The sequence below is a fragment of the Lutra lutra genome, chromosome 9 (assembly GCF_902655055.1).
Source record: "Lutra lutra chromosome 9, mLutLut1.2, whole genome shotgun sequence".
Taxonomy (NCBI): Eukaryota; Metazoa; Chordata; class Mammalia; order Carnivora; family Mustelidae; genus Lutra; species Lutra lutra.
In genome coordinates, this window is record NC_062286.1 from 18,384,963 (window position 1) to 18,403,209 (window position 18,247).

At 54.3% G+C, this 18,247-nt stretch overlaps 1 protein-coding gene across 6 annotated transcripts in view; it reads left to right on the forward strand.

Annotated features, from left to right (window-relative positions):
* Positions 1 to 18,247, forward strand: part of KLHL29 (kelch like family member 29) — a 302,879-nt gene that overhangs the window by 139,084 nt on the left and 145,548 nt on the right. Inside the window, exon 2 of one of the 6 annotated variants that reach the window (XM_047744562.1) lies at positions 2,760 to 2,909. The exons of the other annotated variants lie outside the window; for them this stretch is intronic. The gene's annotated coding sequence lies outside the window, so the exon portion shown is untranslated. The remainder of the gene's footprint in view (positions 1 to 2,759; positions 2,910 to 18,247) is intronic. 6 annotated transcript variants of the gene reach the window in all.

Consider the following 18,247-nt stretch of genomic DNA (forward strand, 5'->3'; position numbering starts at 1 on the left):
GATTGCACTCCGATGAGGTCCCCGGAGGAGTCAAATTCAGAGACAGAAGGTATAAGGGCAGTTATGATGGGCTGGTGGGGAGGGAAGAATAGGGAGTTAGTGGTTCATGAGTACGAGCTGAAGATGAGAAAGTTCTGGAGATGGGTGGTGGTGATGGTCACATGACCTTGTGAGTGTACTTAATACCACTGGCGTAGATGCTTAAAATGACGAAAATGGTCAATTTTATATTCTGTATATTATGTCACAATTTTTTAGATTTTGAAGGAAAAGAACCAAAAAAAAAAAAAAAAAAATACAAGGCCTAAGCCTGCCTTGTGGCCTCCCTAAATTGTGATTTACCCTGTCTTAGAGGCAATGTTTGCCTGGAGATGTGCCTTTTGTACTGAAAACCCAGATGTAAAAAACACAGACGACCTCTGACTGCCTTCTCCTTTCTTAAAATCAGAGTGCAAGGTCTGTACTCTGAAGGGTGACAAGGGTCCCTCCTCAATGCTGGGTCCTTTTGTCAAGACAAACACAGTCACACCCTGGTTTCACTTGATTTCCTCATGTTGACTTTCTCAGGTGACATGCAGCCTCAACCTGACAGCCAAGGGGTGGATATTCATTTATGGCTCCAGAATTTCCCAGCTTCATAATTGGGGTGAAGCCATCCTCGAGACCTAAGGGGTCCCTGGCTGGAGAAATTAGAGCCCTCTAGGGGGCTGGCTGTCAGGGCGGGTTGGTGCTTAGCCTGTAATGCAGAGTGACCCCAACCCTTGTCACAGCGGGGAGCCAGGCTCCCAGACAGGCCCGAGGCTGAGGACTTAAGGAGGCCAACGGTCCCCACCTCTACCTCAGGACCAGACTGGATTTGCCCCTGCATGTCCTAACACTGTCCCCATCACCCTCAGAGGAGAGAATGGCTCCACACAGCAGCAGCGTTCCACAAGGGGCTCATGACCTTTTTGTTTGCCAAACAGACCTGGAATGTTGAGTTCTGCTATCTCTCCATAACGGTCTGTTGTCTTCAGGTCTTGAGGGGACCAGAAAGAGGATCCATTGAGAAATGGAGATGTCCTGAGTCCGTGTTGTAGAAAGAAACGATATACTGTTTGGAGTGGCTGTCTATACATATGTAAGACCCATTGTAGCTAAGGACAGTGCCATTCTAAGACCAACTTCTGGTTTCTCCTCCTACCTAATGAATTGTGAAAAACAACACACACACACACACCCTTCTCCAGGCACAGTGGAAGACCGTTCTGCTGTGGACTGGCCAGCACGCCCCTTCTGTCTGTTATGTTCTTGTTCTCTGTGGAGCTTTGCCTGAGTGTGCATGGCTCTTGCCCCACATAAGCCCACCTCCGGTTAGCACCTGCCTGCAATCTGCCTGTCTCGGCGGGTTTCGAGCTGTAGATCCCTGCACTGAGCGGAAACATGAGCTGTGTGACCCTGTGTGTAACACAGTTACATGCACGTACACACACATACACACCCCTCCGGCAGATCGAGAGGAGGCGGCCTGTTTAACCAATCATGACCAACATTCTATCAGCTGCGGTAGTACTGGGAATGCAGAGTTGTTTTCACTGTGAAACAGACCAGGGTTCCTCTGTGGGCAGATTTAGAGCACAGAACCACAAGGACAAAAGGAAACCGGAGGCCCCATCCGGGTATTTAGGAAAGGGGGGGTCCATGGGCTCTTTGCTGAGATTCTGGGCCTGTGGGGCTTGGCCACCTCCAAGAAGCTGCATGTTGAAGGGAGCTGGAGGACAGATCTTGGGCACCAAGACACCAGTTCAGAAGGAAGGGTTGGATTCTAATGACACTCACTTGGTTCAATGTTCTGGGCTGCTGGAGGCTTTGGAATGTGTCCCGAGGGGATCAGGATTCATGTCACAGCTTTCAGGAGGGTAGGAGATGTTTCTGAAATCCCACGGTGATTCATCCCCAAGGAGAAAGGAGGCTCTGGTCTGCAAAGGAAAACGACTCTGTTGACACCAAATGTACCTACAGACCCCATTTTGAGGACGAACATGTGGGCACATCATTGAACCCACTGGGCTGGACCCCAGTTAGCATTTGGGAAAACAGAGGCCAGAAAGGAGAAGGAGGTCTCCAAATTCACTCCACAGCAAGTGCAGAAGTAGGACCAAGGCTCAGCTTTCCCTGCAACAGCCAGCACGGGAACAACGCTGAACACTTAAGTAGCCTATGAATTGTGCATCCAGTTCCCCTGATGATCTGTTAAAATGCAGATTCTGATTCAGTATAGGCTGGGGTGGGGCCTGGGATTCTGTGCTTCTGACAGGCTCCCAAGGGACCACTCTTTAGAACCAAAGATGCCTGAAGCCAGCTTTCCTGGCAAGGGAGCCCGCTGGTCTCGATGCAAAGCTGGAATTTTTAAGTCTATATCAGATCCACTTGGCTCTGCTCTTGTTCTGTTTTATTTTTACCGAGATGCCAAAAAGCTTTTGGCCGAGACCCCCAACAAGAGGGTTGTCTGCCGCCCTTGGTCAGCTGCCTGCTGCCCAGACCTCCCGTGCTCACTGGCACGTGGGAAGCTGAATCATGGCTGAAAAGTGCATCGCAGTCACTGGGAGGAGTGTGCCTGTGGCTTTGTGGGGGTGAGCGTGAGAAATGATCTCTGCTTGTGGGGAGGAGCACTGCGGAATGTGTCTCTCTGTTTTCCGAGCTGTAGCCGGACTGACACTAGCGTTCAGTGCCTCGACATTTGTGAAGACATGACAATGTGTACCGTTGATCTTTTTTAGAAGAAGCAGTCCTGGGTGGCAAGGCTGTCAGGGCACCTGCTTTTCCCACCAATTCTCATTTACCTGGAAGCCTCTCCGGCCCAGAGCCTAGGTTGAGCAAAGACAGGAGAGCGTCTCTGAGGAGCTGACAGGACCAATAGGCATCACCAGGTGTGTGTACCTGGAATCCATCCGTTCTTCGTCATCGGTCCCATGGGCTTTAATTCAGAATTGTTCTTTAAAAATAAAAAATGCGAATTGACTATAAGATTGACTACCTGGATTCTGAATTCAAAGCCGATTTCATAAACACTCGATCTGGCAAGAGTAAGGAGAGGAGTTGGAAGGAGAACAGAAGCGAGCAGTGTTTGGTGGAAGCTGATGGGAAATGAAGCAGTCGCAAAGCCCTAGAATGCGCTGTATGCGGGTGGGAGGCCCCGCAGCCGGGGCCAGGCATGTGGACCTGCTCCTGCCCGGTCCCTCGGTGCCCCGTGTCACGTTGGTCTGCAGCCCTGTGTGTATCTATTAGGTCACATTCTGTGCAGCATGTTGGGAAGGAGGCAGTGTATTTCAAGACATTTTGTCTTTAAAATGGCTAAAATGCTTTGTTCTTGTTTGAGATTGGATGTTTAAAGGAATCAATTTCAGTTATCTCAGAACTATGTCTGTAGGTAAGAAAAATGAGCCTCTCACGGAGAATCCCAGCAGACTGGGATCATGCTATATCGCTTAGGCTACCTTTGGTTACTTCCTGTGCCTCTTGTCCTTGTTTTCTCTTTCGACCACTTCTTCCTGGGAATCTTCATCATGGTTCTAGCCTTGCATACATTTGTCTTTCTACAAGTTTGACCAATTCCCTGCTAACCACCAATGGCCCCCAAACCTTTTGTCTTCAGCCTCCAGCTTTCTGTTAAATGACCTTCATCCTGACATTCTCCTACCTCAGACTCCAGATAATCCAAAAACAAAACCCTCTGTTTGCCTTGCCCACGTGCATCCTTTTCTGAGTTCCTCATGTCCGTGAGTGGCCACACCAGCTCCCCCGTCCCGTGAGTTGACTTTGTCCGTTGACTGCTCATGTCTGCCTCCTTCCTGTCTCTGCTTCCATGTCAGACCCTCATCAGTCCTCCCCAGGTGACTTGCATCCATGTCTGCAGTGATCTCTCTGTTTCCAGTTGTCCATCCTCCGATCCGTCTCCCTTATGCCCACCTCCCCACCCCCCGGAAGAGCCCCCTGTTCTTCACACCTTCTCCCCAGGGTCATTGTCCACACCTGCGCTGCCCAGTATAGTAGCCACCAGACAGATGTAGTATTTAAATTAATTAAAATTAAATATAGATCTTCCTCAGCATATAGCTGGGTTACATCTTGATAAATGCATCGTAAAATGAAAATCTCGTTAGGCCACCTAACCTAATGAATATCCAAGCTTAGCCTATCCTACCTTGCATGCGCTCAGAACGTATCCATGAGCCCACGGTGGGGCAAAATTGTCTAACACAGAGCTGGTTGTAGGGGAAAGAGTTGCATGTCTCATATCACTTACTAAATGTCGTACTGAGAGTGAAGAACAGAATGGCTGTCACTGGGTTGGGTGTTTCCCCTTGTGGTCGCGTGGCCGCCGCCCCCGCCCAGCATCTCGGGAGAGTATCTGCTATCACCGGCCTGGGGAAGGATCCAAATTCAGAATTCAAAGTGTGGTTCCTACTGAACACGTATCACTTTCGCGACATTGTCAAGTCAACACATCGTAAATTGAACCATCATAAATGGGCAAGAGTTTGGAAAATTAAAAATTCTGTGCCTCGGTCACATCAGCCAGTTTTGGAGGACTAGGCAGCCACGTGTGGCTGGAGGCTAGCACAGATTCTAGCTAGCACATGGATTGCACAGGTTATAGAACAATCCCCATCATTGCAGAAAGTTCCGTTGGGCAATGCTGGCCCACGTTGTTCTTTCATCTTGAGCGTCTTTCCCTCTCCCTCTCTCCGAATCCTTCCTGTTTCCCAGAGAGTCACAAAGAAGTTTCCTTCCAGCCCAGACTTCCTCTTAAGCAGCACAGAACTTAGTTCTTCTAATCGTGTATTAGAACATACTAGAACTCTTGTGATTGCAGCAGACAGGAACCCAACCCAGGCTAATTTAAGCAGAAAAGAGCATGTGTTAGCTCTTGTAACTGAAAGTTTCGGCAACAGCTTCCGACATAGCTAGACCCAAGAGTTCCTAGAATATCAGAACTCTTGTCGGGCTCTCATCTCTGCTTCTCTCTCTGGCTGGCTTCACTCTCTGCTCTGCAGATTGCTTCCTCCTCACAATCAGGGAAGATGGCCAGGAGCAGCTCCAGCTTGCAAAAACCGTACTGTTCCTGATTCTGAGGGAAGAGAGACCTTTGTTTTCTGAGCTCTTCCATCCGATCTGAGGGATTTGGGTCTGTCTGGGCCAAGAACCTTGAATGAGTAATTATGGCCAGGGGGCTGGAGCCCACTGATTTGCTGGGCCTGGTCACGTGCTCCCCCTGGGGGTGGGTCAGAACACCTGAAACCTGCCATTATAATGGGCCTCGTGCACATGGGAAGCAGGAATTCTATTATCAGATGAAGCAGGAATGGATACCGGACAGCACAGACTGTGCAGCTGAGTTCCGCTCAGACCTTTCTGGCTCTACAGTAATCTTCCCGATGGCTGGCAAAGTATCTGAATAGTTGATGCGTTAATGGGTGGAGAAATGAACTGAGGAGTGGGTGGATGGTTGGGCGGGTGAGAGGAGGGATGACTGGATGGACAGAAGGATGGGAACCCATATGCCTGGCTGATACCGTGGGGTGCTGTGGGGAAGGCAGGGGGAGAAAACCAGGTCTCAGAACTCAAGGAGCTCAAGTACATGCTCGGCAGAAATACCACTAACTATCTGATGGCCTCCGTTGCCCTTGAGGGTTGGCCCAGCCCTGTCAGACGGTAGCCCCCGTGAGTGAGCTCTTCGACCGACTCCTCTCGGCTGCCCCTCACAGCCCCTGGCACAGTGCTGAGTGCTGGCCAGAGCTGGCTGGTGGGCTGGGAGCCTGCCAGCAGCACCGCGTGACTTTTGTGTTCGTGGGACAGTAGGACAAGCTGACCGGCATGCTGGGCGAGTCCCGGCATCCGAGGCAGCTTCTCTCCTTGGATTCCTGGTCTCAGACACAGTATGTTCACCATTCTCGCTCAAGCCCCTCGCGATTGAAAACATGGGTTTTTTTCTAAGTCCAAGCCAAAAACCTACACAATCGGTGCTCCCGGCGGAGAGCAGCAGGGCTGATGCCTCCTTCTTGTGCACGAGGCTCCCAGGAACCAGTAGGTGGGCCTTCCATCCAGGAGCTCTTGTTTCTGGCTGTAGCCGCGGCGGCACGACTGCTGGAACGGTCTGGTAAACGGAAGAATTAATCCTGGGAAGTAATTGGCACCCCAGGGAGCAGTTGGAGGAGTCAGCCCGCGTGTTGTCGTCCCGGCGTCGGCACACCAGTGGCCTTGGGAAGCCGCGTTAATGAGAGTAAAGGGCTCACCCAGGCAACCAGGGTGGTGTGGTGCTTTGTTTTGTTCTGTTTTTAATTTCCATCCCTTTAATCTGTTGTTTAAAATAGCCCCTCGGAATTTGGCAATCGTATTTCTTCCCTGGCGAGTTTGTGCTTTTCCCATCCTTTCTTCCATCGGATCTTCTTCTGTGCACATGTTCATTAAGGAGCAGAAATTCATGAGGCGTCTAGAGGACTGATTCCAGCCTCTACAGGGCCGCCTGTCTGGAAGCCACACGCCCAGGACGCCCCCGCCGCAGAGAGACCCGTCGGAGCGGGGATTAGCCCTGGGCTGAACCGGGTCTGTGGGGGGAGGCGCTGCCCCCTCTGCCCCGCTCTTGTTCCCCCTCCAGATGGCACGTGCACTCAGGGGCGGCCCGCGCTCAGGTTCTGGCTATTTGGGGATTTGCTGAGTCTCCTGCTTTCGGGAGTTGACCTTTTCCACAAAGCACGTGCCGTCCACAGAGCTTGCGGGGCATTTGAAGAAGACAATCCCCCGAGAGCCGGCATCCAGCCCCTGCCCTTCCCACATTCACTCTCTACGATGGAGGCTGTGGGGGACCATCCCCCAGGGACAGTCCCCTGCCTGGGACCTCAGGGAGTCAGCGTGTGCGCTGCTCAGCCCCAGGGAGCTGAGCTGGAAGATAGGCTCAGAATAGGCTGCTTTCACCTGGGACACCCGAGGCAGGGAAATCAGGTCTTGCTAACACGTAGCTCATGCTTGGCTAGATCCAGGCTCTCGGTGACCTCAGAAAAGCCACTTTCAACTCTCTGAAGCTCTGTGTCTCCATCTATAAAATTAAGATTGCGTTAGTCACGGCAGTGTAACTGCTAAACAAGGAATCCCAAAGTGTAGCGGCTCGGTCCAGTAGATACTTGTTTCTTTTCCAAATCACAGGTTAAGGGGTGGAGGGGGGGAGGGGAGGTGGTCAGTGGGTCTGTCTGTGACCCTGACAAGAACCAAAGCTCCTCCCTTGGTGTGTCCCTGGCCCCTGGGCCTCGTCATCTCCTGCAGGGGACAGAGAAAGAGATGGTGAAGAAGGTGTAGATCTGGAGGAACGCACGTGGCTTGCACACCCTATTTGCACACTCTGGCAAGACCTAGTTACACAGCCCCAGCTAGAACCAAGCAGGACTGGGGAGTGTCGTCTCACCGTGGTCCCCAAGAAAGAGGGGGACACAGACACGGGGAGCCCCAGAGAGAGACCACCTCTCCCAGAGAGACCACAGTGAAACGTCCCTCCCTAGTCTACCCTGAGCGCTGAACGTCAAATGCAAATGATCCCGCAGCACGGTGCCTGGCCCCGTAGTCCCGTAGTGTTATTTTTCTCCTCTTTCCTCTACTGGTTATTCCCTGGAGGTTTATGCAAATAGCAGACCAAGGCAAGAAATTAAATATATGTCCCTCACCTCCGATGCTACTGATTTCCTGGTTTCCTCGCAGTGTAGCATTTCATTAGCCCTTCCAGATGGGGAAAGAGCAGACAGATTAAAAGTCAGATAGTGCCTAGGAGCCTGCTTCATCGGTTTCGGGGACGGCTGGAGCTTCAAAGCTGTTTGGTATTTCCACTGCCGAAAGGCCTCCTCAGGAGCAGTTGTGTTTTAATAAATGGCAGCCTGAGTAATTTTCCTCGAAGGAATTGCGTCGTAGATGCGTCTGCTCCTGGGGGAGCACGGGCTGTTCCTTTCCGAGTGCTCCCGGTGCTGGTGCATTATGAATACGATGCTCTGCTCGGGGCTGGAGAAGCCCATCAAGTCTCCCTACCCCTCCACCTGCCCGGCAGACTCACAGGGCTCCAGGGCAGCGGGCCGGGGGGGGGGGGGGGTTGTGGGGGCTGCTGGACAGGGACAAGGGGTGGGAGCTGGGCTGGGTCATGTCGGGGGCTTCATCCTCAATCCAGCATCGCTCCATCTGTGGTGGGGAGGGGACAGCAGAGGCCCACGCCGACGTGGGGTGGTGGGAGTCACACATTCATTCATTTGTTCATTGTTGACTGAGCGCTCACGTGAGGCCAGGCACTGTCTGAGCCAAGATACAGCAGTGACCAGAACTGGTGGTCAGAGAGCAGTGACTAAGAGCCACGCTGCCCTGGATGGGAATCCGGATTCTTCCACCCCCGAGCCGGATGACTTTGGGCAGGTGGTTTGACGCGTCTGTGCCTCCGATTCCTCATTGGGAAAACGGAGAAAGCCATCATCACAGTGGAGTGTTGTGCGGATTAAATGCATTGAAACGTATAAAGCCCTGCCTTTACAGAACTTGTATTTCAGTGTGAGGGGGACAGAGAAATCTAAGTAAACTGTGTCGTCTGAGGGAAGGATTAAGAGCAATCAAAAAAGAAAACGAGGGAAGAGCTGGTCACTTTAAAATAAGATGATCGGAGAAAGTCACTGAGAAGGTAAGGTGTGAGAAGAGACCTGGAGGAGATGAGAGCACTAGCCTTGAGCATACTGGGGAAGGGTGGGGCAGGCAGAGGTAGCAGCAGGTACAAAGGTCCTGAGGTAGGAGGGGGCCTAAGCTGCTGGACAAGATGCAAGGAGGACCGTGTGCTAGGGCTGCGTTGTTGAAGGAGAGACGGAGTGAGAGAGGGAAGTGGGCACGAGCGCCTCGCGGACCTTGTAAGGCTTTGGCTTTTTCTCAAGGTGACATGGGAGCCACGACAAGGATTTGGTTGAAGAGGTATATGGTCTGACTTGCATTTTATCGGGGTCGCTCGGGCTGCTGCGTGGAGAATACGCTAAGTGAGGGCAGGGAAGTTCAGAGACTCCAACAGAACCCGGGTGAGAGATAATGGAGGTTCATACCAGGGGGGCCCGGAGAGAGGTGGAGAGAGATGGAGAGAACAGCCGTCAGTCAGGGCAGCTGCGCCTCTAAGAAGCATCAGGAGTTTGAGGTGAAGGTCTGCGCGGCTGCAGCTATCAAGGAGTCCAGGGTCAGAAGGGAAGTGGAAAAAGCCTGGCCTTAAAGCCAGAGATAAGAGCAAGTACCTAATCTGGGGGCCTCAGTTCCCCCCCTCCTTAAAATGGAGACCATGCTAGGACTCCCATAGCTTAAGGGACTTGCGAGTGACAGGCGTGCTGGAGGTGCTCCGTAAATGCTCCTTGCCTTTCCTCCTTACTGTCCCCTTGCAGCTTGGTGAGGAAGGCTCAGCACAACAGAGAGGAGTCCGCAGGTCAGGAGGCCAAGGCAAGCAAAGGCTCAGGTGTGGGGAGTGAGGGGGGCACCCCCTCAAGCCCATGCAAGCAAAGGGCGTGTTGGCATCTCTGTCTCTCTGACTTCGTGATGCCTTCACCAGGCACTTCCCATAGGGCCCCGGGGGCTGCGGGGTGGGCACGCCCTACCTGCTGCTCCTGGGGACAGTCATTTCCTGGGCAGCCAGGGAAGGGGCCCCAGGCCAGTCCTCTTCTCTGGCGTGGGTAATACTGAGCTCCTTTCATTCTGGTCCCGGAAGTCGGCCCCGATGGTGCCAGGCTGGCTTTTGACGCCAGAGTCCCCCAGGCCCAGGCAGGGACTCCCTTTCTACCCCATCCCCCCCCCCGCCCCCGTATCCAAGCCCAGACCTCTGTAGCATCCTTTGTTGAACTCCAGACACTGGGGTGTCAGCCCTGCCCTGGGTGCCTGCTGCAGGCTTGTCACTTGTAAATGGGCTGCTTGTCCCTGCAGCCTGGACGGCTGAGCTGAGAACAGATGGGCGTCTCACTCCCTCTCCTGGGGCTGCTGCAGCTGAGATCTGGCCTGTACACAGCTGTCCAGCACCCATTCAGTGGCCCTGACTCTGTCATCCCCAATTATCCTCAGGCTGCCCACTCTCTTGTCCTCAGTAGACCCTGGGCCTGAGCTTTGTGCAGCCAGCATCTACACGAATGTGACTGTGGGCCAAGGATATGACTGATGGATGTAAGTAGGGTTTCTGCCCAGACAACCAGTGGGGAAGCGCCCATCCTGTGTGTTTTCAGAGTTTAGTGTGTGATTGGGTACATGGGACTCTGCAGAGCAAGGGCTAGTAGGCAGCATGGCCAAAGGATGAAGTAGCAGAATAACCTGACATCATCAGGAAGGCTTCCTGGAGGAGGCAAATATTGAACTAGAGAAGGATTGAATCATCTGTAGCAATATGTTAAATTAGATGGTTTCTGTTGTCTTAAAGACTCAAACAAGGTTCAAGGCAGAGCATAAAACATGCCCTGTATCATCACATTAAAAACAGGAACTGGATAGCCCCAGGCCCCCTCCATCCCTCCCCCAAACCCTATATTAGGAAGGTCTTGAGAATGCAGGAGAGAACACCCCTGAGTGGAGCTGTGCTAGGAAGGGTGCTGAGGCTTTTACCTTCCTCCTGGGGAGATGCCCTCCATGCACCCCCCGCCCCCACCCTCCAACTCAAGGCAATCCTCCTGGTGCTTCCCTGAGCCTGCAACACTGGGGACGGTATGACCTGGGTTCCCTCAAGCTGGGAGCACTGAGGCTGTGCCTGACTCTGCAGGACCAGAGTTGATCTTGACCATAGTTGGTCAAAGAGATGTCATGGTCACGCTTCCAGAGTGTACACTGCAACAGGGAGCCAGACTGGAGCCGTCTTGGAAGACCCCCACCCCAGAGGATAACCCGCCAGGGTACCGGTCATTGGCGCTCTGCAGGAAGACCCTCGCAGGGTGCAGAGGCCACCAGGGGGCCCATAGGCAAAAGAGTCACCTCTAAAGGTGGGTGGTGCTCCCATCACACCTTGCCCTTGTCCACTTGGCCTCTCTCCTGGCCACTCAGGGAAGCCGGGAGCTAGTTCGTGAATAGGAAGGAGGCGAGACCTGGAGCGCATCACACACCCCTGCCCGCTACCGGATCCTGAGCCTGGGTGAGCGAGGGGAGGTTCTGTGGATTGGACACGAGGTCAGAGATCCAGGAAAGCTTGGATTCAGCTGTGGAGAGAGGCAAGGATAGGACTGCTTTCAGAGTTGCCTTTGCCAGTGACTAGCTGTGTGGCTGCTAGGTCACTGAAACCTGTTCGCTACTTAAACGTCCCCCTGCCTCGCTTTGGTTCCGCCATCCCAGGTTTCCCGTGAGGACTGGGAGAGCTGGTGTGCAGACAACCCCACGGGGTACCAGGCACATGGGACATGCTCAGAACCGACAGCCCTCGGTAGCAGACATCCTAACGGCAGCAGTAATAATAACGGAAGTCGTACCCAAAAGTGTCCCCCCCCACCCCCGCCGAACAAAGCTGTTTGGGTCCAACAGAGTAGATTTAAAGGAAAGAAGTGGGAGAAAAAGAAATCTGTTTGCTGTTGATATCCCACTGAGTTCAGCCTGTTTAACAAACCTGCTACACAGCTATCATTTCATGGGATCTAGAATGAGAAGAGAGGCGTGCTGAGTGCCAGAGGAAGCCTGGGTCAGCTATGCCTGCTGTCCGGGCCTACTGGGAGGGCTTCTGGGAAGAGGGGGCACAGAGCAGAGGTGGAGATACTCCATAGGAGATGAGATCGGTCTGAACGCGCTGGTGTGTGGTCACATCCTTCTGTGTGTGCTCACACCCCTGCCCTCGGGACAGTTGGGCTCAGTAAATGTCGGAGGGCCCCAGCAATATGCCCGGCCCAGCAACGAGAGGAGGAGGAGGCAGGCTCTGCCTCAGCATGGACCCTGGGGAAGGGCAGCCTGGCACAGGGCCCCAGATGCCCAGCAAGGAGTGTGCCCCAGGAGCAAATAGCACACGTTATAGTTTAAGCCCCTGAGATCTGGAGCCATCATCCTAGCATGACCCACCTCTCCAGGCCGGTGCGACCACAGTTTGTTCTAAAGTGGCCTGAATAGATAACTGACCCTAAAAGCATCTTCTCTGAGCCGTGTGACCCCTCTTTGCCCAGGGCATGGCAGGTCTGGATTCTAGTCTGTCCCTGCCCTAACACTCTGTGCCTCGGTTCCACTATCGTCAAGGGGGCTGGCCGACCCCAGAGCTTCTGTGAGAGTTTAGTACAGTGGGGATGGGGCAGTCTTCAGGGACCTGGGAGCTAGGAGACAGCCGGCAGGCATTCTATATTTACCGGCTTCCCGGCTTTGGGCCCTGGGGATCACAGCGAAGGGCAAAAGCAGGGTCAGGTGCAGGACAAACGCAAGCCAGTTCTGGGGGAGACCCCAGAGGCAACATGGTGGTGCTTGCTGCTGGCGTGCAGGGGGCCAGTGGTCCCACACTGCCCAACAGAGGTGGAGGTGGCAGCCTGGAAGTCAAGTGTCCCTGCTTGGCTAATCTAAAAATAAACAGAAAGGCAACAAAAATCTATGTTTCAATTACTGCAAACAAGCTGTTCAAACAGCCAGCTCTGCACTGGAGATGTGAACTTGTCAACAGAGGCTGCCTCGTTTGCATGCTTGGATGGTGATAGAACACACAACCTCACAACAGGCTGCCCTCTGGTCTGGGTGGGTTTGTTTTGTTTTGTTTTTAATTAAATTAAATTAAAACCACGGACATAGAATAAAGACAGTTGAAAATCAGAAGCAAGTACATCAAGATAGGGTAGCAGCTCCCAAAACGAGGACCCTAGAGGCTCTGAGGTCTTGAGACAAGCCTGGCCCTCAGTAGAGAGGTCAGCATTAGTGTGGCCAAGACAAGGGCTCAGTGGTCAGAACCAGGGGACACAAACCTCTCCCGAGAGGCCCCCGACACTCCTCCCCTCCCCTGCTGATCCCTGGAGGCACCCCCAGGGAGCAGCACCGGCCTTAGGGTGCCCCTCTCTGTCGAGGAGAGGTATGTTGGAGCCTGCGGCTGGGATGAGAGGAGCAGGCCGGATGCTGGCCTGCAGGGCTGGCGTTTCCATCCTAGGCCACGGCTGCATTTATTTCCTCCCCCACATGCCCGCCCTCACACTGTCGTAGCTCCAGTGCAGTCTGCTCTCAGGAATGAATGGAGCCCCGGGAAGCTGTGCTATCCCAACCGACCCTGCCTGCGGCAGCCTCGACAGGCCGCCCCCTCCCCTGAGCCCCGGCGTGTTCCATGTGTTCATGCCACTCTGTTTTCCGACGGCGCACCCCCCACCACTGTGAGCAACCCCGCTTTCCCTGCCGGCAGGAGCCGGGCCCCATCCGCACCAGCCTTCAGGATCCTGCACGGAGCCAGGCACAAGGGGGACAGAGGCGGTCAGTATATCGGATGTGGTTCGAGGAGGAGCAGGCAGAACAATGTATTAACCCGAGAGCCTGGCTAGGGGCATTGCTCAGGAGGGAAGAGGAGGCACAGCGTCCTGACTCCTAGAAGCAGGGACGGTCGGCTACTTGGTGGCTTCCCAGGAAGGTATTCCAGACAAGCAGAAGGCCCCTGGGTCCCACCGGAGGCGGAGACGAGGAAGCGATGTGCTGGCCCGAGAAGGTTCCACAGGTCCCACCTGCCGACGAGGCGGTCGGTTCCGCACACACTCTGGACAGGGATGTGGATGTCCCCGGCCCTCGGAGCCGTCCCGCAGCCGTCAGACGCTACTTACTTCGAGAAATAAAAGCGTGGTGGAGTCTCTCCCAAGGAAGATAATATCCTGTCACGGGCAGTGTGATCTGCCGGCCATGTGACGGCCATTCCCTAATGTTTCCAAATAGACTTTTGAATAGACTCTTGTCTAGAAGAAAGCAAACTGCGAGAGCATTTTTGGCAGCCAAATAGAGAGCGTGCGTCAGTCTCTCTTCCCTGCAACTCTTGTTGCTGGGTCTGGCTCCAAGCACCGAGTGGGATTTATTCATCGGCTCGGGTCACTGGTGAACACCATTTGCTGTGAGGAGAGATCTCGTCAAATTAGTCAATTCTGCAAGATTCGGAATAATCAGGCGTGCCTGAGAGGCGGCCTGCGAGACAGCAGAAGGCCCGCTTGGAGAAGGGAGGTGATGGCAAAGTCTAGCTCCCAGGGCTGCAGTCGTGTGTTTGCAGGGCTGTGGGAAAGCGGGCTCCAGATTTCAGGGATTCTGCTCTCCGCGGAGCCCCCAAGAATAGGGAGTCAGAGGAACAAAGATGGCTCCTGGTAATGATAATCGTGGCTCATCCCCCTGTAAGTGATCAAACTGGGCCCGCCATAGCAGCCTCATCGATCCCGATGTTTACGAGCCCCTAATTTATACACGCCTCCCTTCTTCCCCCCATTTATGCGGATATTATGTTGCCAACTGTCAGTTCCAATATCTTTTTTATTTTTCATTATCACCATTATAATGATTTACACCAGTAGCAATAGCACAAATGCCTAGTCAATTAGTCCCATGAGAAAAGTCTCTGAATCATGTGCGTCTCTTCGAAAAAAAAATCACTACATCAAAACCCACAGCCAGATTTCTCAAAGCAAAGGTGCACATGGGAAGGGAGGGAAATGAGAGGCTTGTTCTTTTAATATTGTTCATCTAAAATGGGCGCTGGATACCACCTTCCCGAGGCAGAGAGATTGCTTTTTGTGTGAGCAATTGTGCCCAGAAAAGGAATCGGTGGCATTTTTCCTGAAACCTATCATCAGAAAAGCATTTTGAAACATTTGTCTTTTTAGGTCATGTATTAAGCCCTGTAATTATGGATTATGGCTTTTCCCCAAAATACCTCTGCCCCCCAGCGCCTTCCGAGGACCATGGCGCAGTGGTGAGCGTTGCCCGGTATAGGGAGGCCTGGGCCCTAGGGCCGACTCCGGTCCTGCTAAGAGGCGGATCTTGGGCTGGTACATCTGGGGCTGTAACCTGTAGCTGAGTCCCCCCCTGGAGATCCTATAAAAAAGGCAGATTCCTCCTCAGTAGTGCTGGGACAGTGCCTGCGATTCTGCATTCCAACAAGTGCCTGGAGCGATGCTGCAGACCACAGTCCACGCTGTGGGTTAGTGGGCACAAGCCACTGCCCCTGCCCTGGTCTCCTCTTCTTCTGCCTCACTCATGAAAGGCGAGTGTCAAGTGTATCCCAGCCTGCACAGCCGGGCTGTCGTGAGAAGCACATGATGTGGTGGCTTGCCAAGAACCCAGCACAGGGAAAGAGCGGTGAGCCTATAAGGCCATACAGTTTTTGCTGTGACCGCTGCTGGACCTTTCATGCCGGGACCTCTCCCTACCCTCCCCTGAGGCCAGTCTGCCCACTGGTCTGGGGTCTGTTGGGTTGTGTCTCCCCCAAAGCTCCGGATGGGCCAAAACCTGGGAAATAAAGCAGGTGCCCAGTCTTCCCTTAAAGATAAGGATGACCCCTTAAAGCCCTCTGTTACAGAGCTGGATGCCAGCTGGGGGGAGGAAGCAGAGGTCACATCCCTGACTCCTTCTCCTCTGCAGTGCCTGGTAGAGGCTGCCTGTGGCTCCAGACCTTGGAGCTTAGCAGGTCTTGGCGGAACCTGCCAGCAACTAAAACAGAGGGCTGGAATGAGCCACTCTGGTCTGGCACTTCGGCTGGATACTCTCCACACCTGCCCTGCTGAGAGAGTGACTGATGGTAGGGGGAGTGGGGGGAGCGGGGCGGGCAGGTTCACACGAGGACCCTCATGGCTGGGCGAGGTAAGGTAGAAGGGAAAGGTCCTTCCAGAGCAGAGAGAAAGTGTGACTGTTTCCAGCCACTGGGGCTTTGGTATTTGAAGAGAAAAAAACTAACTATAAAATCATACCTCGGGTCACTCATCCTACAGAGGACAAGGCAGAGGCTGCTGTTAGCCTGTGAATGTTCCAGAGCTCCCTTAGTTCCTGAGCAGATCCAAAGGATTCGAAGCAGGCCTCGGGCCCAGGCCGGCACCTCAGTGTACACCCAGTAGCCACACAGTTCATATCCCCCTCGAGGTTCTCGACACCTACACGCCCCAAGCAAAATCTCTCCCTCAGGGCCCGCGCCAGAACCGGGGTGAGCTGGGTGAGGTCAGTGTGAGGAGGCCTTGCTTTGGGGGCTGCGCAAGTGTGGTGTGGAGCCTGACGCGGTCCTTCTTGCATTCCTCACGCCCAGGCACCTGTATCGCCTCACCTAGTCTCCACCCCACAGCGTGTTCTGAGCTGGGAAGAACTTGCCACTTGGGTCCAGGGGCCAACCCTGTGCCCAGAGAGCCCCAGAGAGGATACCGGGGGAGTCCCGCCTTTAGGGAGCACAGCCTTGCAGGAGCAGCAGTGCCGTGGGAAGAAGAGCACGCCAGGCCATCACTGGGTCCTAGGCCTGCGTCTGAGCTCCAGGAAGAGAGGGCTGGGCGGACACTGCCTCCTGCAGCCTCAGCCAGAAGCAAGTCTTCCGAGTTAGTGGGGTTTCGACTGGGCTGGGGGTCAGTGGGAGCTGAAGCAACCCCAGGAAGCAGGGAGGCCTGTCCGAGGGGCACCCCATCTCCCGCCAGCATCCACGCCAAGTCACAGCCGGGCCGGCTTCTCCAGCGCCTGGAGCCTGCCTTTGTGTTGCATTTGCCAATGGTCTTCCTGCTGCTATTTATTATTTTGCTTCAGAAGAAAGGCTAAAAGATGCAGAGAGGGAAAAGAAAATAAGAAAGATGGGCACGGCCTGTTCCAACCGACTTGGTAGCACGTCTCCTCCAAATGAGGCAATCATACATTTTCCAATCCGGCTGAACAGGCCGTGGCTCATTCCTCAGCTCCCTGTCTGGAGGCAGTGCGGGCTCCCCTACCTTCTGTGGATTAATCACGCCTTCAGGGCTCTCACAGCCAGCGGCCGCGCCTGCATGTGCCTTCATGACATGAGCAAGAGGGGTCATTAGCCACCTGGGCTCCTGGCTACAGCATGTGCACACGGGCCCGGCAATGTGTGTGGCGATGACCGGCCTCCCGAGCACATCGCAGGTGTCCCTGGGAGCAGAGCATCGCCTTCCTGATGTGTGCTCTGGTGTGTACAGTGGCCCCGCGCCCCAGACTGGCTGGAAAGCACTGGGGACTGTGGCACACACACCTCTGGATTAGTTACTCATGAATTATTCACGGGGAGGAGAACCTCCAGGGCAGGGCTGCTGATCTGGGACCCAGTAAGTGTCCAGGAGACTGACAGAGACACAGCGGAGGCACTGGGACCGAGCCTGGGGGTCCTCAGGCTATCCCAGGCTACACCCAGACTGTCGTCAGGCCCTGGATGGCCCAGGCCTTCTGTAAACCTGGGCCCGAGTCTGTCACAGCACCCTGAGGTGCTGGGAAAAGGCAATCTGACGAGGCAGGCCCTGAGGTTCCTGATACAAGCTCCCCCAGGTCACAGGTATTCAGCTGAGGATGACCTTTGTCCCACCCAAGTCTGTTCTCTCCCAGGGGCTCTGGAAGGCAGAGCATCCTCCAGGGTCCCACGCACCCAGCATGGGGTTCTCGGGGAGTCCGTGGCTGTGTGTTTCAAACACCAGACCACACACAGCTTCATGGTTGGCAGTCTCCTTCGTCCTCATCCTGGAAAACTGGTTCCTGTTGGCCTACCTTTTTCCACCCTGTAGCTTTCAGGTCCCATCATTGCCCAGTAACAGGGCTCTTTGGCCCGTGCAGAGGGCTCACAGGAGTCGTGCTGGATTCTCATGGTCCAGGGGGCAGTAGGGCTGTCCCACCCTACTCTCCAGATAAACAACTTGAGGCAACCCTGAGTTTTTGGAACGAGTAAGGGATAGTACTGAGGTTCACACTCAGCCCTCTTGACCCCCGACTCGGTTCTCTTTCCACTCCTGGGGACCCAGGTCTGGGTCCTGGAGTGGTCACCCAGAGGTCTGGGCTTACAGAGCAGACAGGACATTCCCAGAACTCAGACACCAGCAGCCAGGGGGTTGCGGCCTCACCAAGCAGGGCAGGGAGTGTGGGCCCCTTTGCAGAGAGGCTCTGAAACCCAGGAACTCAGTGACCAGACTGAATGATGGCCAGAGAGGTGGCCCAATACTGGGGCCTGGTTGGGTTTCAGGATCCTACTGGATCAGGAGCAGAAGAGGGTCCAGCTCTGTGGGGTTCCCAGAGCCTGAACTGGGCCTTAATCCAGGCATAGGGTGGAGCCCCAGTTTCTGGCAGGGAAGGATGCATAGGGTAGGCTCCA